The sequence below is a fragment of the Glossina fuscipes genome, unplaced genomic scaffold, assembly GCF_014805625.2.
Source record: "Glossina fuscipes isolate IAEA_lab_2018 unplaced genomic scaffold, Yale_Gfus_2 60, whole genome shotgun sequence".
Classification (NCBI taxonomy): domain Eukaryota; kingdom Metazoa; phylum Arthropoda; class Insecta; order Diptera; family Glossinidae; genus Glossina; species Glossina fuscipes.
The window spans coordinates 6,189,472-6,202,206 of record NW_023998432.1 but is presented as its reverse complement, the minus strand read 5'-3'; the positions used below and the strand labels follow the sequence as shown (position 1 = coordinate 6,202,206).

Here is a 12,735-nt window from a genome sequence, read left to right as displayed (position 1 = left end):
TATAAATTCTGCAGGTGGCTTACTTGGCTTCTTATAATTCATTACGTGGTGTTAGTTTTATAGATTCCAGAGTAGCCATTGTTCCGCAGGTGAATACATACAACAGCATAAAATATGCACTTAACGGGTGTTTCTCTCTAGGAGTTAAAGTAATTTCGTAATAGCGTCATTGCCTAACTTTTGTAAAGGTTCAAATCTATTATGTGGTTTGTTGTGATTTTTTTTTCGTTGTTGAAACAACTCATTATGAAAGTGAACAAAATTGTGCTAGAAACCATTCATCTCACCATGAATTTTCATAAATGAATAAAATTCTAATGCAATTTCACTTGACTTTCTTTTCGTCACATATGTTGGTTTCAGTGGAGATTAAAATTTATGTTACTTTAATATGTTATTTACTTGTTTTTCTTCATTACGCAAAAACTAAACTTCAAGAGCATTTATTGGCGGCCGTTAGAAAGGCAATCAAACAATTGATGGAAGAGGCTGTAACCCGAAAATACGTTTATGAACGCAGTACAGTTACTCAGCTCTGTGTTGCTGTTGAAACGTGTTTGAGTCAAGGTCTTAAACGTCGAGTTTTAGGTTTATTTAAAACGTCTTGAACTATAGCTTTATTCCATAAAATTTCAAAATATTGCCCGGAAGCGGAACACATTAGTAAAATTCTGCAAGAGCTTGAAAATAATGATCCTAGTAAACGTTCCTCGTCGAGTAGTGGGAGTTTCAATGGACCACCCATGCTTAAAAAGAACAGCTCTGTATCAATTAGCGGCACTACGAGCAGTAGTTGTTTATGTTCTTCATTGATGTCCATGAAGTAAACAGACTTTCAAAAATAATTTAATTTTCACTTATTGATTCATTTTCTTTTAGATACTTATTGATTCGTTTGGCTTTGTACGAAAAACGGTTAATAATGATTGTTGAATATTTAGTTGCCAATGCTAGTTTTATAATAAAAAAGACTCAATTGTGGCAAATAATGATTACGGCTGCATATTAAGTTCATTATTGGCCGGTTTAAGTGCTTTGGAATTTACCAAAGGTAAAAGAGCTGAGTACTACTGCACCGATTTGCATGCCGATGGACTGGTAACCAAGAAAGCAGCAAAGTTTAATCATAGTAGAGAATATATAATTAAATGATTTTGTAGGTACAACGTCATCGCATTAGGGAAGGCAGGAGATCGTCTTCGGTGTCATCACGATCGCCCATAAAAAATTTAAAACGCAGCTTAAACACTGGTACAGATGAGGCAAATGCTCCTACCTTTAAATCATTGGCTTCCTCTGGTGTTGCTAAAGATTATGATGAATCGCTACATCAGAATTCCCGCGCAATTTTATTGTAGGGGGAAAACAATGTACAAGTCTTACCGGTGAGCAAACGATTCTTGGGAAATTCTGAAGGATGGCAATATTAAAAATCCTTTTTGCTTCATAGAAAGATTGTAAGGAACCCATGATGGATTATGTGAGTTTACATCAACATACTCAATCATTAACCATTAAATGGACACCAAACCAATTAATGAACAACCATCAGGATGTAAACATAGATGAGAGATAATGGGTTTATGCATTAAATATTAATGTTGATGACATAGTTTACGTTCACTGTCACCAAAATAAATGTGAAGACAGCGGTGGCACAATTATTTTTCCAGAAGGCGGTCATATACAAGAGTTTCTGAGTTGCCTGGAAACTGGCTTATTACCTAATGGTGAACTAGATCCACCGCTTTGATCACAACGCGGCCTCGGCAAATTCATATCTTCACCGAAATGTGTACGCAAACATATTCTGCCATCGGTATAGTTAGTAAGAGCAAACATGCGGAACTTGGTAAGTTTCCCTAGAATTTAAGAAATTTTTGGAAGCATACATATATAGATGAATATTAAAACGTTTTTAAATAAAAATTGCAGTAGCTACTCATTCAGTATTGGACTTCGTACCCAGTGCACCGAATAGTTGTTCCACTAGCAATTGTACTAGTAAAAGTATTTCAATAGATGACTATTCAGTGCAATCCTCAATGGTCCGTTCGAAATAAAGATCAGTTAAATGAATTTTAAGTTGCAATTAATTGTATAATCTAGAGTTCCAACCATCAAAACGCAAGTATTGAAATGGCTTGTTCTAATATAAGACGCCAAATAATATCCCGACCCTTTTATGATTGGATGGCTTACTTTAGACATTTGTCAGCTGTACGAACCAGAAAGTATATTTGTGTCCAAAAGATAAAAGAGAATAAAATATATTAAAAACAATTTTCGCACTTTTTTTGAAAGTAAAATTGGATGAAGATGGCTTGACCTTAGAGAAATGGAAGCAATTGAATTTTGAAAACGGTGTGGTAGATAACGCAACTGAAGTATTTCGTTTAGTTTACTATGGTGGCGTTAACCCAGAACTACGTAAAGATGTTTGGCCCTATCTATTAGGTCACTAAGGGTGAGTGGTTCAAATGACAGAAAAATGAAAAATTTAATTTTTATACTAATCATTAAATTTTTTAATTCGACTAGAATATCAATCAAGAATTAAAGATTTCATGATGTGATTGTATATTAAATAATTTAAGGTATTAAGTTTATTTGTGTGCTATTCTTTATATTCCTCATGACTCAGAAAGTGAAATAGAATGCTCGAAATTGATTTCAAAATGGGTTTAAGCCGCCATTAAATATGCCAGTGACATCTGAAGAACTCAAATGTACAATCTACAACCGCTAATTGTCTAAAATTTAGTACAATATATAACTAGGGATGTATAAAAATTTAATGTAAATGATCGAGTTGAATGACTTGTCTTGAATTGACCAAATATTTTTTAATATTCATATATTAGTCATGGGCGACGAGCATTCTAGATTTATTTGTCATACATACAAAGCTTTTTTATTTTCATTAATTCCAGCTTCGGTACATCTTTGGAACAACGTCAACAGCAGGATGAAACTTGCCGTCACTTTTAAGAAACGGTAATGAATGAATGGTTGGCCGTAGAGGCTATAGTTCAACAAAAAGAAAAGGAGAAAACCGCACGAGCTGTAGCCAAACTAACTTCTGAAAGTAATAGTGCTCAAAATAAAACTGTTAATGCGGTTCTTGATGTAAATATTGGATATTTAGAAAATGAAGTATTTGCAGATATTTCCGATTTACCCAATCTAGAAGATCTAGGTTGCGAAGTGGAAGAACAACAACAGCAACGGCAACAACGGCAGCCGAAATTCTTCCGGCGACTTGCAATGATTACTTAACGGTTAAAACTATACCAAGAGCTATGAAGACTAGCACCGATACTGGCCATATTGAAGAAGATTTAAACGTGGAAACTGAGGAAGAAAATGAGAAAGATAATAAGTTAATTAATGGAAAAAATATTTAAAAATATCGAAATAGAATTTTTTTAAAATCTTTTGTTATGTTAATGGTAGCACCAAAAGTAATCCATCGATCTCATCCTACGATATTGTTGGTAACGGCTACCAAATCGTTAAAAACACCTCACCAATGCAAATGTTAGCAAGTAAATATATTGACAATAAAAAGGTGGTTAGTCCCGAATATCTAAGTGCTGATGATATGCTGCAGCAATTAGAAGAAGACAAGGATAGCGATAATAATAGCGATGGCAATGGGGGTAAAAAGAAAGTATCAATAGAATTAACAGAGATAGCTGTCAAACGACAAACGAACGTCATTACAACGAAGCACTCAGTGGACGTTTTGCACCGGGAACGTAGCTCTACAGAGGAATGTAAACCACTGACTTCACTGTATCAGTCAGTCATCATAGCAATAGACTTATTGCAAGAGCCATAGTCACCGCGTCTATCACCCGGGAGTTCGAACGCAGGATTTTACAGTGTATGTGTGGTTTTTCATGATATGAACGGTTTTGTAAATGAAGAACATTTTGTTTCTATGTTTTTCAGAGTAAACTTTTAGAAAAATTTGGCTTAAACTTGCAGCGCATCGAGAAAGATGTTCCACAACGTTGATCGTAATTATTGGTATTTCGCCAACCAGTAATATTGCGCGATAAATTGCACAATATTATTTCCACGTAAGTGTTTTCTGATAATTTGTGCAAAGATGTGAAAATTTCTCTGTTTCCTCCTTAGTTACGTTTGGAAGCACTTAGATGTTGGTTATATGCAGGGTAGCTTCGTTATTGGTTATATTTCGTGATGAATGTTTAACGTATAGCTGCTTTTGTGAATTAATAGAAAGAATGGTTGAAAATTTTCCTGCGGTGACGCAATGGACATGCATTTTGTCAATATGAGGTCTGAAAAAATCATTTAATGTGGAAATGTAAATTCTTTCGTTCTCTCAGATCCTTGATACAAATTTTAGACCCGCAAATGTATGATATGATGAATTCCAGTGGTGATTACGCCCATTTCTATTATTGTTATCGTTGGTTCTTGTTGGATTTTAAGCGCGATTTGGTGTATGATGATGTTTTTGCTAATTAGGAAATTATTTGGCTGCCAAACCATTAGCTTCCAGTCATTTTGTATTATTTTTGGCTTTGGCTCTTCTTGAAACTTATCGCGACATAATATTATCGAATAGCATGGATTTTACTGATGTCATCAAGTTTTTCAATGGTAAGTCGACAGTGTTAAGTGATGACGTAAAGACTTGTAAAGCTTTTAAAAAAGGCTAATATACTCTGAAATTTATTTATATTTGAATTAAATCAAATTTCGGGCACCTATTTCGCAGAAAGGTCATCCAACATTTTACCAGTAACACAATCCAGTCGCTATATAGATTCAACGATTCCTGATTGTAAAATGGTTATGGTTAAGTTTAGGTGGATTTATATAAGAAGAAAGATTTCAGACTAACTCACTTTTGATTATACCGATCGTGCTCATCTCCTAATTTAAGCTTTTGTTTCTCTATCCACCTAATGTTTCTCCATATATGGTATCTCATGGTAATTGGTGCCAGGTCTGGACTACATGATGGACACATTAAAATTTCCTAACGAAGCTCCTGAAGTTTCTGAGGAGTCTCTAACTCTTGTAGCCCGGCGTTCTCCTGATGAAATCTGGCCGCTTCTAGTCAATCACTAGCTTCAAACGATCGAGTTGTTGACAGTAAAGAACATTTAATGTTTAGACAAAGTCTTGCTTTGGTATCATGCGAAATCTGCTACGCAATTCTAGAAATGAAGTTTACAAAATTTTATCAAATCATATGTTATCAAATATGTTATAGGGCATGTTATATATGAAAATGATACAGCGGTCAGTGAAAAGTTACGTTATTGTAAACAAGGTTCGGAAAAAGATATCTTAAATAACACACCCTGTAGATGAGTTTGCGATATGAGCGTATGCATAAGTTCATTCTTATCGGTTTCCGACCTCTACGCGGATTAGTGACGAAGCTGTTCTTTTGCTATTACTCCCTTCGGAGGGGATGATATATTAGTGCAACTTTATTTACAGTACACAGAAAGACGGAAATATGTGTAACATATATATAGTCCACACGTACTGTCTGCGTTGTTAATGGAAACAGCAGTCATGAAGGGCTTAAGATCATTTCTTTTTTCCTCAGAATACCTTTCTCCTTGCAATTAATTATTGTTAACACGAGCAAATGTTATATACTTTGAGCGCAGTGCAGCGTTGCGTTGCGCGAAGCGTTGGTTTGAAAAATATTGCTCGTTTCTAGAAAAAATAAACTCGTGGGTGATTTTCTGATTTCACGCAAGGTCGCATGAGCATCGGTAATGCTTTCTTTGGCTGTCTAAATTCTGCAGTTATGCCAGTAAACGTTAAAAAAGTCCGCAAATCATTTTGGAAACCCAAAAAGTGAAGTTGCTTGAGGTAACTGAGATCTTAAAGATATGAAAGGGTAGTCTAGACTCCGTTTGCTCCCCTTGAAGACAATGTGTTGATGACTCAGAGGGCTCTTTAGGCAAAATAAAAAAGATTTTTTAATGTTTTTTTTATGTTTTTAGTTCACTCTAGAGTCAAATCAGCAGTCAGGTAAGTGAGCAGCAAATGAAAAGGTGATCAAAAAAGTTATGTTACTAACCCAAATGTAACTTACAAACTAAGTTTGCAAATATCACGAAACTTTTCTGTCATTCGCGTATCATCTGAGCGTTGGTACTATCCATGTCATGTCAGTGTTGCCATGTACATGTCAGACCGAAGACTTGTTGAGTGGTGTGATATATGTAAATACTTTATTACAAAACTCATACACACGATCATTTCAGTTTTTAAGAAAACTGGTCGATTTTCCAAGAAACCAAATTCCAAAGAAAAAAAACCAAACGCACACTCATGACGGTGCACCTGTCTCATGCAACTGATGATTGTCGAAAAGAACAGTTAGCGAAAAACAGGTTTATAAGGTTGCTTGTACAAGGGTATATAACCAGAATATTTACGAAAGGAAAAGTCAGTGGAGTCAAAAGAATTGAATCGTAATATTCTAATCGACAAGACTGGAACAATTATTGTAAATATTACTTCTTGTTGATAGTTTGTAAAGAGATCCCCTAAGACTTGTAACTAAAACCTTCCCTACTCTAAAAATCACAATTCAGTGATATGAACTTAATCTCAAAAGTAGTTGAATAAAAAGCGTAAAATTACAAATGACTTTACATTATAATATACATTATATATAAAATGAATGTGCGCTGTGTACGATACGTGCGGTGCATTGAATTCAAACTCAGTCTGTATGTTTGAAGTAATGATAAATAAGTGTATACAAAATGCATCAGCACCAACTTTTTTTGAATCAACAGATTTATATTGATCATTTCAAAATGCAAATTGAGACTGAAATCGATTCCATAACATTGTTATTAGATTTCTCGAACATCGTAGATACGGAAAAATAGCAAATTCTTGACGTTTTCCTCAATATTGAAGGTATTACAAAAATCATCAGCGGTTGGGTGAAAGAGCAATCTTGGATAGGAAAAATATCCATTTTCAATCAACTAACGAAACCATGTGAAATATGACTTCAGAAGAAATGGTCGCATACAAATCGATTGAAACAGAGTTCAGCATAAATGATGTTTAACATAACATAACCGTATTGTTGGTTCCCACTGACATATACATCAACTTGGAGTTTGAAGAAGACGTTCCACTCATTCCTCCTAGAAGCATTAATGGATTTCTTCATTGCAGCAGCAATAGGTTAACGTTAAAAATGTCGGAATGTTGAATGACGGAACAATTTGTTAACGCCATGCACCAGAAAATATGTCGTTTGAATTCAAAAGTAATTCCTAATTCAACTTGCATTTTCCGTAACAAAAAACATAGTTCAAGATCAGGCGCTTCAAATTTTTGGATTGGGTTTTGGAAACCCATCTTCATCACATCGACAATTATCTGTAGATTGTTCATGTGTTGAAAAACAATCGGAATTATTTTCATATATCTGTAGATTGTTCACGTGTAGGAAAGCGATCAGAATTGTTTGTATATATAATATATCCGCCAAATGGTAGAACAAAAACGATTGTACACAAAAATGCATCATCTTAATGTAATGTGTCTATTAATCAAGTATATTTCAATAAACAAGTCACTCCATTCCCCTTTTTTTTAAATATGTCTGAAATGAAGCTGAACGGTTCTAGCAAAGTTATATAGGAGAGGTGTCGTGTTCCACCAGGACAACGCTAGGCCACACGCATCTACAGTGACTCGCCAGAAACTCCGGGAGCTTGGTTGGGAAGTTTTAATGCATCCGCCATACAGTTCGGACTTGGCACCAAGCGATTATCATCTTTTTCTTGCATTGCAAAATTTCTTTAATGATAAAAAAATGGAATCTAGGGAGGATTGTGAAAATCGATTACCAGAGTTTTTTGCAAATAGAGACCAGGACTTCTATGAGAGAGGCATTTTGAAGTTACCTTTAAAATGGCAACAAATCATACAACAAAACGGTGCATATTTGACCCAAATCGGACAATCCGAAGCATGTTAAATAAAGTCCTGAAGTTCATATAAAAATAATGGATTTCTTTTTCCCCAAACTAATATATTATTATAATTATTATATTATAATTTTAGACTAATGAAATAAATTCTTAGACTAAAAAGAAAAAAAACATTAAGCACAAGCAACACAGAAATTCGACTTTATTTTAAAAAAGAACATTAGGTATTAAGTCTAATAGTTTTAATAAAGTAATATAGTGTATTGATATTGCGTTGTGTAGTTGATTTTACGATCACTTGCTCCAAATGCAATACTTCTATGAAAGGAAGAGTTAAGGCAGTCACAAAGAATGTACTTTATATTGAGATTGCATTCCTTAGTATCAAGTATTTAAGTTTTTTCAGATATTAGATTTCTGAGGACGTACTTTGGAGGGTCATCTTTCTTGTACATAGACAGCGAAATGTTAAACGGGCAGTCTTTCAAAATCCGCGGAGATTTAAGGTTAAAATTGCGGGAAATTTGTGCGGGAATGTTCAATTCTTTGTTGTCAGGCGAATAATAGTCAATTGCAAGTGGTGATTTTCTTGGCAATAATAATTCTTCTAAGATCTTCACCGGGAATAGATTTGTTTGAATTTAGAAGCTTGGGGACGATTTTAGCTTCTAACTCATAAAGTCTATTTTCTAAAGCTGGGAGACCAGTTTTAATTATAATATTATTTATTGGCGTCGTCCGAAAAGCATAGCAACTTGCTCTGAGGGCTTGGTGATAGACCGGTTCAAATATGTTGATGTTGCATTTGCAGCTATTGCCATAAATTATCAAACCATAATCAATCTTGCTTAAAAAAGCATCTTGGTAGGATAAGAAATAGTGTTACTGTGCGCATGGCTTTTCCAAGCAACGTATTTTATGAAATTCACGTTAGTTAAATTCGAAGTTTTGAGCCGAAGACAGAGTGTTTTGCAACGATATTTGTTGTAAAACGTGAGTCTGAGAACATTGACAATCTGGACATTTTGTAGTGATAAATTATTAATATGCATCAGTCGATTTTCTGCATCACATATCTGCTTTCTACAAATGTGCATTTGTTTTTTTTTGATTTTGTATTAAAATTTTACAAATGTTATTACCATTAATGTTGTTACGAAAATCCCAAATCCAGTTAATTTCAGCTAAGTGATTTTCCCTAATAATAAATTCCCTAAAGAGGAAAAACCAAATGAGAATTCGCAGGTGCCTCATGCAGCTGCAGGCCGATGAAAACGATTGGCGGACAAGCAGACAGGTAAAAGCTAAGTGCATATTCGCTGGTGCGTCATGCAGATGCAGGTCGACGAAAACGATTAGAGGAAATGCAGGCTGGGATTAGAAATAAAACCATACATTTACATATAGTAACATGCTTGTAAAAATGTATATAAATAGAATATTTGTGGAAGGAAGAATTAGTCGGGGAAGAATATTTGAGCTGAGAGTACGGTCAAAATAAATTGTGCATAATCCTACATGTAAGAAATATAATTGTAAATAAATACTCCTACGGTTGTGAAAGGCAAAGTAGTAAAATAAAAGAACTTTGAATTGTATTTCTGTTGAACAAAATATCCACGATCCAGTGATATGGACTACATCTTAGTAAAAGCGAATTTCATAACAATATAATAATATTATAAATAATCGATTCGAGAATGTTGATTGTCTTCGTGTTATCTTTTTCTTTTGTTCAAATGTATACGTCGTTCACGTAGAGACAATGTTCAGTTCTCGGTGCACGGCAAAGAATGTTACTAATTGCATTGAAAGCGATCTGGAAGAGCGTGATAGAAAGAGGAGATCTCTGTAAAATGCGATTCATTAGCGGCAAGGAATCAGAGACTAATGCTAACTTTAAAACGCCAATGCGACATGTATGACTTGATTAAGTTGAAAAATTTGGACCCTCCATTCCATGATTTCATGAGTAATATAATAATAAATAACTCTGTCAAATGCTTTTTCGAAATCAATTGAGAATTGCTAAATGATTCCGTTCGAAAATTGCTTTGCTTGTAAAATAATCAATGTGTAAAAGAGCGTCGATGCACCCTCTACTCCGCTAGAAACCAACTTATTGCTTTGTAATCAGGTTCTTGGAGTCAAGAAACCAAGATAATCTAGATGCTATAATCTTTTTCAAAACTTTTGCGTGGCAAGATAGAAGAAAGATTGGGCGGTAGTCCGAAGCGATGGAGACATTGTTTGACTTTGGAATTGGAACAACTGCTGCCAGTTTTCACATATGGGCTATATGGCCAGTCAAAATGACTGTATTATATAGGTGCAGTAATTGCCCTTTACTTTAGAATTAGACAGAGCTCTGATCATTTGGTAGCACATGCGAAGTAAAGTAGATATACAATTTTGCAGAAACATGGCAAATCTGTTAATAGCATTTAAAAGAGAAATTGAAGTCCTTTTATTTTCGATGAAAGCACTGAAGAAGTTGCTGTCAGAGGAGTATTCGCACCACATTTGTCCAAAGTAATTAGAAATATTATGTGCGTCAGCTAAAGTTCCATTCGGAGTGCAGATGGCAGAAATTTCGTTCAAATTTGAAGTTCCATTGCGTCTGTTGATTTTGTTCCAGATAATCTTAGTTGATGTATTTCTGTGACTTCTTTTCAAAAAAAAGGGCCTTTGATTTTCCTAATGTCTTTCTGAATAGAGCATTCACTTTTTTATATAATAATAAACGACCATCTTTTAAAACGGTGCCGTAAATTCGTTTTGTTTTTCTTCAGTAACGAAAACGTGTTGTTCCACCAAAGAAGCCTAGCTCGTTTAAAAAAGCTGTTGGATTTGGGAGCAGCCGTGCGAATTTCCTTAGACGTAGTAACAGCATCATGGTTGCAGTTCTTGTTAAATGACTCAGCATGTTTGGAGTAATTAATCTAATCGGCTGTATCTAGGAGGAATGTAGCTTCTTCTGACGGAGTAACAGAGGTGTTTGAAAGGCTAAGATCGATTATGATTGGAAAGTGATGACCATTATGAACATCATCAGAAATAGAGCAGGAAACCAGACAAAGAAGTGCCGGAAAGTAACATGTTAAATCAATGTTCGAAAAGGTGTGATGAGTTGAAAAATGCGTGGGTCTAAAACAGTACCACGACATTTGATATGCAACGAGTAGGCACAGGGGAATAATTTGAAATTGAAAGTTGATTGAAAGATAAGAGATTGGATCCATTACAACTTGTAATTTTTTGAATAAAGTTGAGAGGTGATATTTTTCGGGGGTATTTAGTTTATTAGGCTTTAGGATACGCGTTGTAATTTCGATTTTTTAATATTTATTATCATTTTGATTTTTTGATATTATTTTAGGGGGTGATAGAACAGGTTTGTCATTTGTAAGAGTTAAATTTAAAGGCGTATTAGGGTCGATTTGCAAGGCGACGGCAACACAGGTATTACTTTTATTAATTCCTTGTGTTTCAGTTGGGTTTATGCTCCGGTAGTTGCGTCGCGCTTCGCCCATGCTACAGTAATTTTCGGTTTTGATGTTTAGAATTTTGAGCATTTGCACATAATGTGGGCATAGCTGGTCTTACGGCGAGTGCTGACCATTGCAACTTATGCAGAAACTATGGATACAGATCACAGTTAGTACAAGATGGAGCACTTTTGCACCTTTTTGCCATATGAAAAGGCTTTGGCGGTTTTGCATCTCATGGTACTTGGAATTTAGAGTTCCACTCTATATTTTTGCCAAACCACATCAACTGATTGCGGTAACCGGTAGCGACCAAAGGTCTTCCTGTAGGAGAGCGAGCTTTTCCGTCCTCATTTAATTCAGTAAATTTATAAACTGTAGTTACACTTTGATTGCTCATTTCGCGAGTTTCCGGTACATGTTTTAAACATGGGACGTAATCTACGTCTTTAATTGAATTGAGTTTGTTGTGTAGTTTAGCCGAAATTGAACATAAATTAGCAAGTGATTTTCACTTTAAGAGGTTTTCTGTCGGGCGCGGATTATCAGCGAAAACAAATAGGTTACCATCGCCAAGTTCTCACATTACGGTTATTAAAGTTTATGATTGCCTAAGGAGTTTGACGATCCTTATATTGCGAAAAGCTTATTAGTTCAATCTTTGAATATTGAGTTCGTATTTATGATTATATTAATGAAGGGTGATGTTTCTGCCCTAGCATTGTTTGGTTACGTTTCTTTTATTGTTCCGCCTAATGTACTTGGGGTGTACGACCCTTTGGGACACGCACACTATCGTACTCAATTGAATGAGTGGTGTTTCGTTATGCAATGCATTAGTTTTGAGCTCTGATACATTTTATACATATTATAGAAATATAATTTATTTTGTAATTCTAATCGTAATATTAGTTGTGAAGAATATTTTGTAGCTTGCAATATTAAATTAAATATAAAATAAATAAACAAATACAGCACATGAATGTTTTGTGCCTATCTAAAGTGGCTTCCAAGTTAAGTGACCACCGAGATAAGCAAAGTTTTTCTCCATGTTATCTAAAAAAATTTTTTAATCTTTGTTCTTTTCATATAAGAAATAGCTCAAAGACATAATGCTGCAGAAGTATTACAACTGGCTCGCAACTTGGTCTTGCAATTGCAGATTGTAATAGCAAATAAATAAACGTTAAAAAAAATTGAATATCCCTAGTCCATATGTACATGTAAAAGTATATGTTTATGTATAAATTTTTAAAATACATGGAGATATATGTCGA

The 12,735-nt window shown here is 34.7% G+C and overlaps 1 long non-coding RNA gene and 2 pseudogenes across 1 annotated transcript in view; 2 read left to right on the top strand and 1 right to left on the bottom strand.

The window, feature by feature from the left end:
* The first annotated feature begins 281 nt into the window (after window positions 1-281).
* LOC119637696 lies at window positions 282-3,868 on the top strand (annotated as a pseudogene).
* A 436-nt stretch (window positions 3,869-4,304) lies between these two features.
* On the top strand, window positions 4,305-12,641 carry LOC119637695 (annotated as a pseudogene).
* LOC119637698 overlaps window positions 4,498-12,735 on the bottom strand; it is an 81,919-nt gene continuing 73,681 nt past the window's right edge. Inside the window, exons 3-4 of the long non-coding RNA XR_005247319.1 lie at window positions 4,887-5,201; window positions 4,498-4,816 (exon numbers count right to left, since the gene is read on the bottom strand). This is a non-coding gene — a long non-coding RNA (uncharacterized LOC119637698). The remainder of the gene's footprint in view (window positions 4,817-4,886; window positions 5,202-12,735) is intronic.